Consider the following 17,524-nt stretch of genomic DNA (forward strand, 5'->3'; position numbering starts at 1 on the left):
CAAGCCGGGACCCCCGGACCGGAGGGCGGTGAGGGGGCGCGATTTCTCCGACGAGACGAGTCTGGGAGCCAAGACTCGCAGCTGGCGGGGCGCGGGAAGGGGGCGCGCGCCGACGCGCACATTCCACGCCCGCAGCCAACTCCCCGCACAAAGTGGGCTTTGTCTCGGCCCCCTGTGCCCTCGCCCCCGGGAAGGAGCGGCGGAGCCCCCAGAAGGGGGAAGGGCGCGGCGGGGAAGAGAAGCGGGGAGCGCCAAGGCCCCGTCGGTACCCAGCCGGGCGCGTCTCAGCGGGCGGATGGCGGGCACCCGGCGCCAACCTGCGCCAGCCGAGCCATCACGGGGCGCGGGTCCCGCTCCCGGGCCCGGGGCTCAGCGGGGAAGGCTCGGGCGGGGCGCAGGGTCACCGAGAGGCGGGCTGCGGCCACAGGGTCGCCGCCCTGGACTGGCTGCAGCATGGGCGGTGGCGCGGCCGGGACGGGCGAAGGATGCTCCGCGGCTGTTAGCTCGGGCTCCAGCTGCGTACCCCACGCCCCCAGCTAAGGGCTGGAGGCAGGACAGCTGGGCGGAGAGAGCAAGCCCGGAGGCTCGCGCAGCCACGGCCGCGGATGAAGCTAGAGGCGAGTGACAAAGCCTCGGCGAGCGCGGGCTGCGCTAGTCCCCGGAGAGCAGCCCGCCGAGCGCGGGGTCCACGCGCAGGTCGCTTCTCCGAGGCTCGGCGAAGATCAGGCCACCGCCACCCCCGCCGCCTCAGGACCCAGCAGCTGCCGGCGGGGTCCACTGCCGGCCCGCCGCCCACCCGGCGCGACTCCGGCCCGCGCCGCGCATGCGCTCCGTCCCCCCCTTAAAGGGCCAGTGCGTTCCCGCCGGGGCCTCCGTCTCCCTCAGCCATTCCTCTGCCCCCAGTTACCTCTAGGATGCCGGTGGGCTTGCGCTCCCCTCTCACCCCTCTCTCAGGACGCCGCGAAGCCGGTGCAGAGCTGCAGGCGAAGTTCGCAACGTGCCAAACCGAGCTCAAACTCCGCGGAGGGAATTCCGGGCTCGGAAGGCCCGCGGTCGGGAATTTCCTAGGGGACTGTCTGACTGAATTTCCCTCAGGGTGTAGAAACCAGACTATGGTTTGAAAATCCAGGGTTCTAGATCGTGTGGGACATGCAACAGATCACTGCCTTCTATGGGCCTCGGTTTCCCCATCTGTCAGCCGGTGTCTTCACACTGGGTGAGCACAAAGATCTCCCGGCGCGCGTGTTCCTTAAAGGAGGCTATCAAGGGGTCAGGGTCACTACCCCTTGAAAATGAAAGGGTTAAAAGTCACCCTTTTCCACCCCATAACCTGCACCAGTAATAGCGGTGTGCTGACTTCGCTCCTGTGGGCCTCCCGGGACCCGGCTCTGGGCGCCGGGCGCACACAGCAGGGGGATGCTCCGCCCGAGTCTTAGGACCATGACCCACGCGAGGCGATGGCTGGGGAGGGTCAGCCGGCCCAGAAAAAGGTGAAAGTACGGCTCACTGTTGTGTGCGGGGCCCAGGACTGCAGAGACCCAAGGCACCCTCCCCCTCCCCCTTTCACAGAGTGGTGGAGCGGAAAAGCCTCGAACTGGGAGCAAAAGCAAGGAACTTGACTAAAATGAGACAGCCGGGGTACGCGCTTTAAACTCCTCCCCTCCCCCCAGCACCAGTTAGTGTGAAAAAGTAAATGCAGATCCCTGGGCCCCAGCAGGCAGATTCAGATTCCTCAGGTCTGTGACTGCTGCGTTTCTCACCTCTCCTGGGCTGGGACTGAGAAGACCTTGGAGAATCCCGAGGTCCTCAATGGTTCAGCATCTGTTCCTTAAAGTTGCCCCTGGTGTCTGAATCCTAGGTCCCCTAGCTCCAGTAGCAAACTCTTGCTGCCTCCACTGTCAGAAACCAAGGGTGATCAATGATGGGAAGGGTCAGTGGATGATAAGAAAGTTACGAGGGAATCCTTTTAAGATGACTGAGGCAAGAAGACTCCAAGCATGTAAACACCACCAGGGACCAATAACTGCAACCTACTGATGGTTTAGATAGGGAAACCCAGTCTCAGAGAGTCATTTCCTCACGTTCACACAGCTAATAATTTGACCTGAATTCCTGCTTCTTCAGACACTTAGCTTTCACCATGCATTTTGCCTCTTGTGCTCGCTAAATGGTTGTAATGGTTTTAAAATATGTTTGCAAGTTCTTTACCACTTCTCTCAAAAGATGGAGTCTAATCCCCTTCCTTTTTAATGTGGGCTGGACTTAGTGTCTGGCTTCTAATGAATAGAAGGTGGTGGAAGCGATGGGATGTACCTCTCAAACCTAGGTCATAAAAAGGAGACATTCCTCCTGTCTCTTTCTTACTCTCTCAGGACACCCACCCTTGGAACGCAGCCACCATGTTGTGAGGAAGCCCAAGCCACATGGGAGAGGTGACGTGAAGTGGTCTGGCCGATATCTCCAGCTAGGCTCTCAGGCAACAGCCTGCCTCAACCACCAGCTAGGTGGTGAACTGAGACAATTCCGGCCCCCAGCCTTTGAGTCTTTCAGCCAACGTTCCAGATAAGGAGCAGAGACAAGCCAACCCCACCGTACCCTGTCTGAATCTCTCTCCCACAGAAATTGGGAGCTAAGAAGTGATTGTTGTTGTTTTTAAGCCGGTAGGTTTTGAGATACTTTGTTACACAGCATTAGATAATGAATACTGTGGGTTTCCTGAAATGATAAATAATAAAATAGATAGATTTGGGGTATTCATTCAAACAGTAAGTACCTACTGAGCACCTTTTATGTGCCTGACCCTGTACTAGGCACTGGGGATACAGTGGTGAATAAGAGGGACATGGTCTTTGCCCTAGTAGGGCTATGGTCTACTAGTAGAGGAGATGTTTAAACATGTTTCCAGTAAAGTGCTTTGCCAGATGCTTAGTACAGGAAGGTACGGGAGTGCTTACCCCGGGCAACTTTCTGGTCAGGTGGGTTGTCGGGGAAAGAAGAAATGAGTTGGCCACAAGGCCAGCATGGTCTTGGCTAGAGAGTTTTCTGGGGGGTGTTCTTAGAAGTGGGAAGGGTTAGGTGTCAGTCCAGGTGGGAGGGGCATGCAAATAAGTTAGAAAATGGAGAAACTGGAAAGGGAGTTGTCTAACTCAATCTCATTTTAACTGAAAGCCCACAAAGGACAAGTGTCTTGCCTGGTGTCACACAGCTTGTAAACTGGGCCTAGATACTGTGTCCTGCATCGAATCCTCTCATGATTCCCCCACACTAATGCCCAGAGAGCAAAACCTTGGGTAACTCCTTATTTGGCTCAAAGCTCTTATGGACCTGATCTGTCTTCACAAAAACGCTGGAAGAGGTTAGGAGGAGTTAATTCCCAATTTACAGATGAAGAAATGATGCACAGGGAAGCTAGGCAACTTAAGTACTTAGTTCAGAAGCTGGCACATCAGATCTTCTAGGTACCAGGGACTTTGATGATGACAAGGATGGTGATGATAATGATGCCTAGCCCATCTCATATATCACTGTTGTGATCGTCAAACTCTGGACTGATGTTCTGGAAACCGATACACAGTGTCTTAATGCCACTACTAACATTGGTATTTATCTACTCCAACTTATTTTCTATTCTTTTTTTTTTTTTTTTTTTTTTTCCGGTACGCGGGCCTCTCACTGTTGTGGCCTCTCCTGTTGCGGAGCATAGGCTCCGGACGCGCAGGCTCAACGGCCATGGCTCACAGGCCCAGCCGCTCCGCGGCATGTGGGATCTTCCTGGACCGGGGCATGAACCCGTGTCCCCTGCATCGGCAGGCGGACTCTCAACCACCGCGCCACCAGGGAAGCCCTCATTTTCTATTCTTGTGACACTGAAGCTAGAGTAAAATTTCTGGAGAGGTTGATGTAGCTTGTGTCCTGGGCTCACCCCTTGGCTGGAGAAGGGCAGGGCAACTTCATTAGCTGTCCCCAAAAGACTGCAGGTGTTGGTGACAGGGGGCTGCCCTAAATGAAAATGGGGTGCTGTTGGTAAAGGGGGGACGTGGAAGTACACAGCTATAGATGTGTTCATTAAAGTTACATACTGTTGGTTTGCACTGTCCAGTGTGGTAGCCAGAAGTCATGTGGCTATTTAAATTTAATCAGCATTAAATAAAATTTAAAATCCAGTTCCTCGGTCACACTAGCCACATTTCAAGTACTCAGTAGCCACGTACCGTTTATGGCTACTGTACAGAGCAGCACAGATTATAGAACATTTCCATCATCGCTGAAATTTCTATTAGACAGTACTGCTCTAGGATTCTTACTTGGCATTCAGCTCTTTTTATTTTCTTCTTTTTTTTTGGTGAATATGGAAATAGCAAAAAAAGTGAGTCAGAATCTTCATCCATTTGTTCAATAAGCATATACTAAATGTCTACTCTGAATCATACATTATTGTACACACCAGGATGCCTGGGAGGGATCATGGAGATCTCTTGGTCCAGTGGATCTCACATGCGAATCATCCAGGGAGCTCTTTAAAGTACTGATACCTCACCCTACCTGGCAGAGATTCTGGTGAAATCGCTTTGGGATGGGGCTTGCACACCCATAGGTTGGAACAGCTCCCGGGCTGATGCTAACGTGTAGCTGGGCTTGAGAATCATTGTAATCTGGTCAGACCAGTGAAGTGAGCCGCTTGAGATAACCTGAAAACCTGAATCAGCATGGGTCCCATGACCTCCATTCTGGGCTTCTTACAACAGAATCAAAGTGCTCCATGCATTTGGCATCTGTCTGAATTGAATGAACAATTCTTAGAGAAGAAGAAGTCTGCTCTTCCTTAGTCCAAAGGGAATCCGATTCACTTCCAATAAAGTGCCAATAGAACTCTGGTTTTAAAATGCTTCTTTTACAAATTGTTTGAGTGTTTTGTGCCTGGAACTGTATCACTCAGCCAAGTTGGTGAAACCCCTTTTAAAAATAGCGCCCTTTCCCAAGCACCTAGTGTAGGTCAGTTCATTTAATCCCCAGGACACTCTTGTAAGGTAGGTTTTGCTAATATCAGTTTACAGATCTGCAAACTAAGATGCAAAAAGACTGAGGATTATAAATTGTCCTACTTGGCACAGCTGGGATTCCAACTCCGGAGTTGGTGTCCTTTCCGCTTCCCCACCCTGAACCTACCCCGTAGCCAAGGGTGCAGGGCAGCTGGCAGACAGTTGTGTACTACTCTGCATCCGCATAGGAAAGAAAGCTTTGTGCAGGTGAGATGCAGTCCTTTGTGTGTCAGGGGAAGCCCCTGAGCTAATGGGACCCAGGCACTGTACTCAGGGTACTGGGGCCCGGAGGGAAGAAGATTCAGGAATAGGACAGGAGAGGGGATTTGGAGTGGAGTTCTCATTTTTGTTGATGGTTGTGCCTAGATTCCTTTTATCAAGGGATTTGGAGAAAGCAGCCTAGAGCAATGTTATACCTGGAGCAGTTAGCTCTTAGACACCTAGCAATTATGGTGCATGCTTGGTGTCAGCATTATCTGTTCTTGGCCTGAATTCCTGGAGGTTGGCAGAGTGTCTGTGTCACCGTGTATCTTTGCAATCTGAGTCCCTGCCTGATACTTCCTGGGCAGCCTGGCCTGGCCTCTGGGGTGGGGGTGGGGCGCTGAGGAGGGGCAGGACTATTGTGTCCATTCCAAAGAACTCTAACAGAGGGGGAGATAGGGCTCCCCTGCCATTCGCTGGGGGCCACCTGGTAAAGTAATAGGAGATCCAGGCCTTGGAAAGCAGCAAGGGCGGGACTCGGAATGGATCAGCATTTGTCTGCATGGCATTCAGCAGGTCTATGTGGGAGCGAAGCCACGACTGGCCATAGAAAGAGCATAGGATATCACAGCCGGAAGGGCCCTTCTTGTCCAGGTTTCATTTCATAGTTGGGAAACTGAGGCTCAGAGAGGTGACAGGACTTGCTCAAAATGACACAGCATGTTATTGGCAGGGATCACACCTGCATTCAGGTCTCCCTCCTGGTCCAATATGCCTTCCCTGATGTCTTCTCTAGCAGGAGAGAAGCTGGTAGTAGATGAACCCTTGAAAGCTTTTCAGTGGAAAGGGATAGAGATGGTCTTCTCACATTTGCTTCACGCTCTGGCCGAGCTGTGTGTGTCAGTGGGTGGGTGTGGGCAGGGTGTGTATTGAGGAAGGCTCTGTTCAATCTGGAGGACTGGGTGATGGCCTCTCTCATTTTCCAAGCAAATCATACTCATCCGGACTTGCATCCCTCCTTTGTTAGGAAATTGGCATTTCCTTTGACTTATTTCTCCAGTTACTGTGGCAGGTATTTGGCTACTGGCAGGTTATCGAGTTGGTCAGCTGGGAATGGCTGGACTGTGGTAGTTGCTCCCAAGCAGTGGCCAAGGCTCTGGCTGTCCCTGAAAGAATCAAAGGCCAAGCTCAGCCTCCCTGCTCACTGGAAGGACCCAGGACTTGGTGACAGGGAGAAACAGATCCTGTTCTGAGATACGGGTGCATCCTGAGGACTGAATTAAAACCATTTACAAGTGGCAGGACTATAGGTCCATGAGGTGGGCTAGGTTTATTTCTTGAGCCTTGGCTTCCAGGCAAGACTTCACTTTAGTTCAACAATTTCTGAGCACCTACTATGTGCATGGCATAGCCTAAGATGCTGTAGGCAATGTAAAGATACGCAAGACATCACTGTGGCCCTCTGGGTTGTATCTAGGAAGATGTGACCCTATAACTTACTGAGTACTTACCATGTGCTCTACACAGAGTATTTTATCTAATCTTGACCATAACCTTGCAAATTAGGATTCTAAGTTCCATTTTCAGACGAGAAAATGGCCTCAGAGAAGCTAAATGACTGTTTCTGGGTCCTAGCCAGTGGGTGGCTGAGCCAGGTTTCAGAGCCTCTGCCCTTTCTGCTGTTCCAGGAGGCCACCAGCTAACCACCACACCTGGCAGAGTCAGGCCAGTGCCCCAGCACAGGCTCAAACGAGGTGTCTGAAGAGCATAGTGGAGGGAGAGATTCGCTTAATATGGGCAACCATGTTTGGTTTTAGGCACTGTTGGCGCTTGGGGCCGCACCATTCTTTATTGTGAAGAGCTGTCCTGTGCACTGTAGGATGTTTAACAACATCCAAGGCCTCTACCCGCTAGAAGCTAGTAGCAAGTTCCCACTGCTGACAATCACTGCCAGTTGGGAACCACTGGTTTTAGGTAAGCAGTGGCCTTCCACCTGGACCTAGGAGGATCTTGTTAAGACAAGTATTTTGGCAATGAAGAAAGGAGGAAAAAAATCATTTAATTAGTGTTTTCCCGCTTGACAAAGAGCATCCACTCAGATTTCTCTCTTCCCACTGGCCCTGTGGCTCACTCTTGTCGTATACAAAGCAAAGGACAGTCACAAGAAGTTGCCATGGGACCTCAGTGCAGGCTGGGGGCTTCTCATTGATGGAGCGGGTCCTCTATAACCAGCTCCTTCCTGGCCTCAGTTACTTCAGCCTGCATTTAATGCCTGTTTTTCTCCCTATGGCCCCTACTCCCCTTCCAAGGGGCTGTTAGGGAATCTATTTCATCATCACACCCCACCACCAAGTACAAACACCCACACTTATTTGGGGAGTGGCTCTGTGTTAAGGGCGTTATAATCGTCAGTTCATTTAGTCCTCACAGCACCCCTAGAGGAAGGTGTTTCTATTATTTGCATTCTACCAGGGGAACAGAGGCTAGAAGAGGGGGAAAAAACGTGTCCAAGTTCACATCTCTGCTAAGTGGCAGAGCTGGGGCTGTGGTAGTGAGGAGTGACTAGAATGCCCTTCCCCATACAAGCCCAGAATGGAGGTCAGACCCATGCTGATTCAGGTTTTCAGGTTATCTCAAGCGGCTCACTTCACTGGTCTGACCAGATTACAACCATGGTTCTCAAGCCCAGCTACACGTTAGCATCAGTTGTGCAGATGAAGGGGATCCTCCCCCCAGTGAAGGGCAATTATCGGGCTTGTATGGCATTTGGCTGTCAGGGAGGGCTGCCTGTGAACAGGGCAGAGCGCCCGGTCAGGCTGCAAGACAAATGGGTGGCATATGTGCTCCAGATCAGCACACAACGGGCTCGTTATTTTGCATCTGTCAGCAATGAAATAACACTCTTATTATTGCAGGAGGCAGAGAATAAATAAACACAACATTTGGGGCTGGGTTCTGAGGTAGCTTTTCCCTTCCTGCTCATCCCTTCTCTTTGGGGTAGTGGTCCCTTTGGGACCATTAGTTCCGAAGCTTGAGGGTTTTAGTCCCACAGAGTCAGACCAGTGGGTGCCAACGGGCCCTAAACGAATCCTCTCAAGGAATCTTGAATTTTATGTTCTGTCCAGCTCACAAAGGACCCTTGTTCCATCTCTTGGTGCTGCAAGGAGACAGGGAGTGAGTGATGGGACGGCTGAGGCATCCCTGGAGATGAGAGAGAAGGATGGCCTGGCCTGTTCTCATCCGTCACAGGCAGCGCTATGTTAGAGACCACGTAGACTGTCAAGTTCCAAGGTTTCAACTGAGTCAGGACTAAGGTAGCATCTTGGTAGCGTTTGATGGAAGTGCTAAAGCGGTGCTTCTCACACTTGAGTGTGCATTAGAACCTGAGGGCTCCTAACAGCACAAGTGGCTGGCCCCCACCCCCAGAGTTTCTGATTCAGCAGGTCTGGGTGAGGTCTGAGAATCTGTATCTAGTTCCCAGGTGACGCCCTGGTGGTCCAGGACTTCACTCTGAGAATCACTGTGCTAAAGCATACTTTTCAAAAAGGTGAAGGTAGCTCTCATACATATGTAAAATGAATTTGTGTTAAAGATTTCTTTATTTAATTAATGAGAGAACTAGGAAGTTGTTAAAACCAGTTAAGGGGAAAATTTGAACAGACCTATATAATCAGTAATACTGAAACGAATTTGCCAATGGATGTAAATCTAGTTAATATTCTATAGGGCAATGAACTGGAATGGGGTTATTTTTTTCTAAAAACCAATGTATCTCTACTGGAAAAATTAATTTGCATTTCTATGGCCAAGAAACATTTGCATTGCTCTCAGTTTTTCTACAACTAAACTTTTATCCTTACGGGGTTGTAAAATAGCCAAGGCCACAGAAAGACAACTGTAAATGTGCACCCTTGTGGAATTAGATAATCTCCAGAGAGCCCCTCGATCATTTGGAGGGCTTGTAGAAACAGCTTGCTGGGGGCCACCCCCAGAGTTTCTGCCAGGGTTGAGGAGGGGTTTGAAGCTCTGACTTCTTAATTAAAAAGACTTTCGGCCAATCTTCCTGTTCTTTGCCCCAGCTTCACCCTCACTGCCAGAGGTGTCTGGTGCCTAAAGTTTGGGGCAAGCTACGTTCCTTCATTCCCTAGCACTATTTTAGTATTTAATTTGCTCTGCTAGCTAAGCCATTTGCTAATTGGCCGTTTACTTTCCGGCTTCCAAAGTTTTGTTGCTATCATTTCCTCTCCTGTTGCCGTGTCATCATGGGTTTATGATCCCCCCGCTTTAAAAATCCGCATCCCTTTTTGTCATTTTTGTAGAGTTTCGGAAGGAAGTGGCGCACGCTACATCCATTATCTTGCCTCCTGAGCCCCATCACGGCACTCTGAGACGTGTCATGGCCTGATTATCATTGTGCCTGTTTTATAATTGAGGAAACACACACACAATTGACTTGACCAAGAATCTACTTCTTCAGACCACATTCCATATTCCAAGCTTTTTCCACAAGAAAGATAGTTCTAGCATGTTCTGGTGTTCCAAAGCACTTTCACTGCGTTTCTTTTATTGGCGTCTCATCACAGTCCAATGAGGCAGGCAAGGAAGTTGCTAGAGTCTCCTTTTTACGGCTGTGAAGATTGAGATTGGAAAGGGTTAGGGACTTGCCCAAGATCATTAGCTTAATGTGCTTGGAGCCCACTATTGACAAGTTCACGTTCAGGGCCCTTTCTCCTGCTGACTCTGGAACAGCTTTAAAGGCATCTTCAGGTGATAAAACACCCAGTTACTCCACATATATTTATTGAGTGCCTGCCGTGCACCTGAAACCACACTAAGTGCTGGGCATGTCATGGAACAAGATGACTGGGAGTAGCGGCTGCCAACAGTGCCACCCACATCCCCGGAGCCCAACTCAGAGGTGACCTGCAGACAGCTCCTGTACATGCTCGTGGCCTCCAGCCTCTCTCTGCCAGAGATGCCAGGGAGTTAAGATCCTAGGAGTGACCCTCGACTAATCAAGGGTGGGAGTTGGTGGATAAACCCCTGAGCTTCCTTGTCCTGCAGAGGGATACTTTTGAGGCACATTTTATATCATCTCTGTGAGGGACACCCAGGACTGGGCCTCAATTGCCCACAGCTTTACCCCCCTCATTAACAAACTATGGCTTTCCTTCTTTCCTGTCGCTTCCCCATTTGCTCACCTATACTTCCTGGGATCACTCCCTCAATAAGCAACCCGCTCTCAAATCCTTATCTTAGCGTCTGCTTTGGGGGAACCCAAACTAAGACCTCGGGCTTCTAAAATCCTTTCGATTTGCAACTGATGGCCCTGTTCCCTGCCCCTCTCCTCCTTCCCTGGGGACGCGGTCACCCCTTCCCGCAGTGGTATAAGCTGCACGTAGAAAGGGACTTCAGTTGTGCTCTTCACTGCTGTATCTCGGGTGCTTAAAATACTGCCTGGCATATGGCACACGCTCAAAAAATATTTGTTGATTCAATGAATAATGATTATTGCTACACTGATGAATGGAGAGAGGAGTCCGAGAAACTGGAATGGAATGATTTGGGGGTAAATAACAGCAAAGTCTGTCTCCTTTTTGTATTTTATAAGTACTCTTAATATCCTGAAGATTTCATGCTTGGCCACTGTCTCCTCCAGACTGGTGGAAGGAGGAAGGAGGTGAGAACCTGAGCTGTGTCTGTGGCAGGCAGCGCTTGGCAGGAGGGGGAGGGTGCCTGTGAGGCTGGGCTCAGAGAAGCGGCTGTGAGTCACCAGTTCAGACTCAGAGGCAGCTGAAAGTGAGAGCATCAGCATTGCCGGGGACTGTTCCCAGGAAGAAGCTAGATCTGCCCTTCGTTGGTTCTGCGCAGAATTCCTGTGAAGATGAGAAGCTGAAGCAGGACCTCAGCTCCCACTGAGGGCTGGTCTATGCTAATTTTCAGCAACAGTGTCAGGAGCTCATAGACTGAATAAGATCTTGTATCAAGTCCCTGAGTTTTGAATGAAGGATGTGCTTTTTGAGCTCTTTTCCCCCCTGAGGCCATCTGATGGCTGTTGGGTAAAATTCAGACTCAGACTGAGAAGTTGTTTTTTTCTAAGAGTTTATTCCAGGCCAGTAATTCTCTTCTTTGGCCTCTGATGTCACTTTTTGGCAGTTCCTGGTTCTAGAGCCTTAGCGTCTTGGTTAATCCATAGCTACTGGGAAAGATGCCTTATGGGTATGTAGACTGGCTTTCCAAAGTGATGTGCTCAGTAGTGTTGGTGAGAAAGAATATCTTGGATTTGTATAAAGTTTTACATTTTGCAAAGTACTTTCCCCGGACATTACTTCCTTTAATTAGCATCCCTAATATTTGCCCATTACAATCACCTAAAACATCGCCTATCTAGGAATAGATCTAACAAAACATATGCACGACCTCATCACTGGAAACATCATATCATTATTGAAAGAAATTACAGAAAACCTAAATAAATGGAGGGCTAGACCATGTTCATAGATTGGAAGGCTTAATACTGCAAAGAAGTCAGTTCTTTCCAAATTCATCTTTAGATCCATTGCAATCCCAATCGATATACTAGCAGGTTTTACATTGTGGAAATAGACACGCTGATTCTAAAATTCATATGGAAATTCAAATGGCCAAGAAGAGTAAAGATAATCTTGAAGAAGAAAAAGAAAGCTGGAGGGTTTCCCTGGTGGCGCAGTGGTTGAGAGTCCGCCTGCCGATGCAGGGGACGTGGGTTCGTGCCCCGGTCCGGGAAGATCCCACATGCAGAGCGGCTGGACCCGTGAGCCGTGGCCGCTGAGCCTGCGCGTCTGGAGCAAAAAAAAAAAAGAAACCTGGAAGATGTATGCCAGCAGGATCAAGAGGTATTATAAATCTGTAGTACTTAGGACAGTGTGGTATTCCTACCTCTACTCCATTTTGTTTTAAGATGTCCTTGTTTGTATGGTTCTGAAAGCTGTGATGGGGAGTGTGGGAAACATAGAAGTCCCGGTGGGCATCTCTGCTTTCTTTCAGTTGTCTAAACCAGGCTGCAGTAAGCCTTTCCATAGGGTTTATGCTACACAACAACCATCACTCATGACTCAGGGCCACTACTGGAGATTCAGGCAATCTATTCTCCACCTGGGAGCAAAGCACCCCTTTGCTTAAAACTCTGTGATGATTTCCCATTGGAGTAAGGACAGCCTCAGTTTCTTAACTGGACTTAAAATAACCCTTCACATTCTGGCCCCTGCCTGCCTTTCCAGCTTGACTTTCGTCCATACTCACCAACCCTTTCGGACGCCTTCAGTTCCTTAGCTACGCACACACTGCAGTCCTAGGTTCTGGCCATTAGCACATCCTTCTGCCTGATGCATTCTTCTTCCTCCTGATCCGCCCCCCACCCCCTGCCCTTTTTGGCCCACTCCTACTTACCTTCCTTGTTTGGGTTTAAACTTTGACTCTTTGGGGAGCATGGATCCTTGCCTCCTTTGACTGGGTGCAGCCTCCTTGTCACACACACAATGCACCCATTTTTTCTCCCTCTTCTAAGCCCTCTGAACCCTTGTTTAGTGTCTCTCCTTCCAGCAACATGAGAACAGGGCCAGTGTCTGTCTTGTTCACCACCATGTCTCCTACTCCTAGAACAGTGCCTGGCACTGAGGAGATGCTTAATCCATATATATCAAACACAGAAATAAATACGTGAATGTATAAATTAAAAATCCATACTTGAAAGGCTGACTTTGTAAAATCGAACCTCTTGACAAACTTCACAGTTGGGCAAACCTCACCGGTTTATGACACGTTGGTGCCACGAGTGAAACTCTGAAAGTGCTGGTTAGTGCCTTTCCAGAGTTACCAAAGCCTGCCCTCTTTGCCTATATGGTTGTCAGACCGGGTCAGAGAGTGTGGCTAGAACATGGCTAACCATCTCCACCCCTGGAGAAATAAAGCCAGTGTGCATTGGTGGTGTCATCTTTGTGGATGAAGGACAGGGCGTGGACCCATTCTCTTTGGTAAGCAGGAGAGTGACGTTTTCTGAAAACCAGAGGTTTTGTCTTGTTGGTTGGTTATAGCAGGAAGCCATCCTGCTGGGCTAGACCAGCAGTGCCGTGGATGCCAGGCTGTGTCCAATGGGGATGCTTTAAAGTCCCTGGAAGGTATTGTCTCCAGAGGCTGCATTTGTGTGTTGGCATTGCATAAAACAGGCCATTTATTTATGTTTGCCAATTTCTTTGTTCGCATAGCTTTTCATTATGATGAAAGAATAAGTCTTCAGTATGGAAAATTTAGAAAATGCAGTCAGACAAAAAGAAGGAAATAAAAATCAAGTAATTCCGTATCTCATAGCCCTAGGAAGCATAAAGCCTAGGGCCCACAAATGTTTTAATTTTAATTTCTCTTAAAATAAGAAGAAAAAAAAGAACATAGTAATAATGAACATATAACAATGAATCTAGCCTGGCTTGTATTCATCTTTATGCCAATGCCATCATAAAATACAATTTTCAACTTTTGTGTGTGTGTGTGGAAGAAGAGGTCCATGAAGGCAAAAGTTCCTAAGGCCCACAGAAGTCATAATGTGATGCTGGTAGAAATAGTCATTTTTAATATTTTGTTGTATAACCTCCTGGTGCACCTGTATCCTATTCACACAACACACGTGTTTACACAGATGTATATTTATATCGGTTTTACAAAAACTTAAAAAAATACATTTGCTCCGATTTTTATATATATATATATATTTAATAACAATATATTGTTGTTAAACATGCCTTTCCATGTTATTAAATGTTCTAAAGTATTTTTCTTCAATTCTTTATTTTTAATTATAAAAATAACATTTACAACATCCTTCTTAATGCCTGCATAGTATTCCAGTGAGTGGAAACTAGTTTTGCTGTTTCTAGGGTTTTGCTATTATAAATGACAGTAAGATAATCATTCTTTTAGCAAAATCATTGTATTCCTCCATGATTATTTCCTTGGAGTAAATTCCTACATGTATCATTTTTTTATATAAATTTATTTATTTATTTATGTTTGGCTGCATTGGGTCTTCGTTGCTGCCTACAGGCTTTCTTTAGTTGGGGCAAGCGGGGGCTGCTCTTTGTTGCTGTGCGTGGGCTTCTCACTGTGGTGGCTTCTGTTGTGGAGCACAGGGTCTAGGCACGCGGGCTTCAGTAGTTGTGGCACGTGGGCTCAGTAGTTGTGGCTCACGGGCTCTAGAGTGCAGGCTCAGTCGTTGTGGCGCACAGGTTTAGTTGCTCCGCGGCATGTGGGATCTTCCTGGACCAGGGCTCGAACCCGTGTCCCCTGCCTTGGCAGGTGGATTCTTAACCACTGCGCCACAGGGAAGCCCCCCTACATGTATCATTTTGAAACTTCATACATTATATGTAATTTAACGATGGATAAGTATGAGTGCAACATGGACCATTTTTAATGACACCTGTAAGTCACCCCAGGACTTTATCTTACCGTTAGTGACCGTGTAGCAGCCTCTCCTTGCTTTAGGATGGACACATCTGACTGTTGATCACGGGGAGCCTGGGGAACCACCATGTCCTCAGGTCCCATCTCAGTGTATGATGTATTTTTCAGGTGAACAAATGTATAGTTGAATGTATGTATAGATGTATAAATGAATGTATAGTTGGTGTGAATGTCAGCTCACAAACTCAGATGTTCAAGCATATTAAACTTCTTTGTATTAAGTCATCTTGGGTTTATCCCATGTGTTGAACTGGTGGGAAGTTAAGTTTCAGTGATAACTGGGTCTTCCCCACAGTGCCCCACCTTCTCCAGGTTACACGAAGACCTTGAAACCTTAAGCTCTAAAGCCTCATCTGAAATACTCTGTTTGTCCTGAGTCCCACTGGCTACTCTGGGACCCCTATGTCCCTGTTGCATGTTCCTTTAGGCCCCTGCTGTGTCTATGCCACATTTGGGGCAAGGGACCCTTGAGAAGACTTGAAGCCTTGGTGTCTGGGGCTCAGCACCCCTAGGTGCACCAGATAGCCGGCTATCCCTTCAGATCTTGCTGGAAAGCAATGCGTGGCTCCCCAGTGCAGGCTGGAAGATTCTCTCTTGCTACTCTTACTCCACTCTGAGGACACACCTCTTCACTACATTTCCTTAGCTCTTGTCTCTCCCCTCCCCAATCCCCCACCTCCCCAAAATGTAAAGGAGTCATTGATTTGAAGCTTCCTTGCTTTCTGCTCGGCAAAATCCAGAAAGTAAGCCATTCCAAAGGGCCTGGCGACTGGCTCGAAATCAGAGGAAGGACAAAATAGCGGAGAGCAAACCCAAGCTATCATCTGTCGTAGACGGAATCATGAGATGTTACTGTTAACAGCGATATCTTAAAAAAGAGACTCCTCTTTATAGTAACTGAACTGCCTTTGGGACATGCTCAGTAGTACTGCATCTCGGCGCTGGAGAAGGGAGAAGTGGAACTCTGAGGTCATTTAAGTAACTTCTGCATTTTGGTAACAAGTACAAATTCCACAGATGCATAGTTAAGCAAGAAAGGTATTTTTCCCTGTTCAGCTTTTTTTTTGATCTCCCCCTCGCTCCCATTTTGGGATTGATATTCTCCTATGCAAAGCAGATCAACATACCTCTATTCTTGCAGATTTCCTTTGGCTTTGAGTTATGCAGGGGTGAGACAGTTGGAAACGGTATGATTTTGAGAGGAAGCTGGCTTTTCCGAAGGCTTCGGTTTGGGGTGAGCCTTAACTGCACCTGGATTTCTTGCAGTTTCTTGCAAAGAAACTTCCTTTTGAGAGTCAAAATGTTTCAACTAAAGTTATTTTCAACCAGAGGGAAATGTTTGAGAGCTCAGCCTTTGTTAGCCCAAAGAACATTGTTTCATCCACAGTGATTGAAATAGTAATTTCCTTTGGGAAGCCTTTGCCATTGAAACAAACTTTGATTTTGGAAGCAAATATTTTGACTTTAAAGATGGCATCCAAGAGTTACAACTTGTTCTAATAGCTCCCCAGCCGTTTATTGGAGTGCTGTGATAGTAAGATTCTTTGAGTTTGAACAAGGAAGCTTGCTTGGCTGATGTTAAGAGGAGGTGTGGTTCAGGGGTGGGGAGCAGACCCCTCACAGCCAGGCTGCCTGGGTCTGCAGTCCTCACTGTGCCACTTGCAAGCTGGAATCTTGCCCAAGTTATGTAATTGTTCTGAAACTCAGTTTCTGCATCTATATAATGGAGGGTGATGGTAGTATTGGGCTGGCCAAAAAGTTAGTTCGGGATTTTCCATAACATCTTAGGGAAAAATCCAGATGAACCTCTTGGCCAACGCAGTATTTACTTCCCAAGATTGTTGTAATTACTAAAGAATTAATGTAATAAAAAGCCCTTAGAGAAATCCAATAAGGGCCTAACTTAGTATTGTATCCATGTTAATTTCTTGGTTTTGATCATTGTACTGTGATTACATAGTGTACTGTCATTGAAGCAAGCTGAGCAAAGGGTACACAGGAATTCTATAGTATTTCTAGGTGAATCTAAAATTATTTCAGAATAAGAAGTTAAGAAAAAAGCACTTAGGGAACTATATTTGATTGTGTGATTCTTTGAATAAGGTTTGTCTTTGACATGAGGCAGTAAGCTCTCTGAAGTTAAGCTACATGACTGCCCCTCCCCCAGCACCTAGCACAGCGCCTGGCACATAGCAGGCCTTCAATAAATATTTATTGACTGAGTGAATAAAGAAGTTGAGATGCTGAAGGCCCTGGCCAGTAAGCAACAAAAGAGAGACAAACCACTTCCTGTATCTGGGGGGTGGGAGGAAAGAGGAAGCAAGAGGCCATGCACTGATTTATTTTCATTTATTTATTTATTTGTTTATTTATTTATTTATTTAGAAATGGTCCCTTGGACTATATTGGTTGTAATACTGAGGTAACCAATTGACCTTGTTCAGTGAAAATACCTCTAACACAATGAAAAAAATCAACTAGTTATAACATCCAATTCATATACACAATTCAAATAAAAATATATTATTTGCTTCAATGTATAGCAAGTTTAATACATTAGTGTTTACAAAATAAAAACTGTATTCTACTGAAATTTTTCTTGTGCTTCCCCCTTATCAGTAAGCATGAAAGACCAGAAAAGCATGATACTTAAGGAAACTTATTTATGGATTTAAAGATACAGTTTGTGCGGTCATGAAAGACAGATGAGTATTAGTTGGAAGATTACCACATCTTTAAACATTTTTGCTTATTAAAATCTACAAACTTGAACCATAAGACACAATTAA

This window comes from Phocoena phocoena, chromosome 2 (assembly GCF_963924675.1).
Source record: "Phocoena phocoena chromosome 2, mPhoPho1.1, whole genome shotgun sequence".
NCBI lineage: Eukaryota > Metazoa > Chordata > Mammalia > Artiodactyla > Phocoenidae > Phocoena > Phocoena phocoena.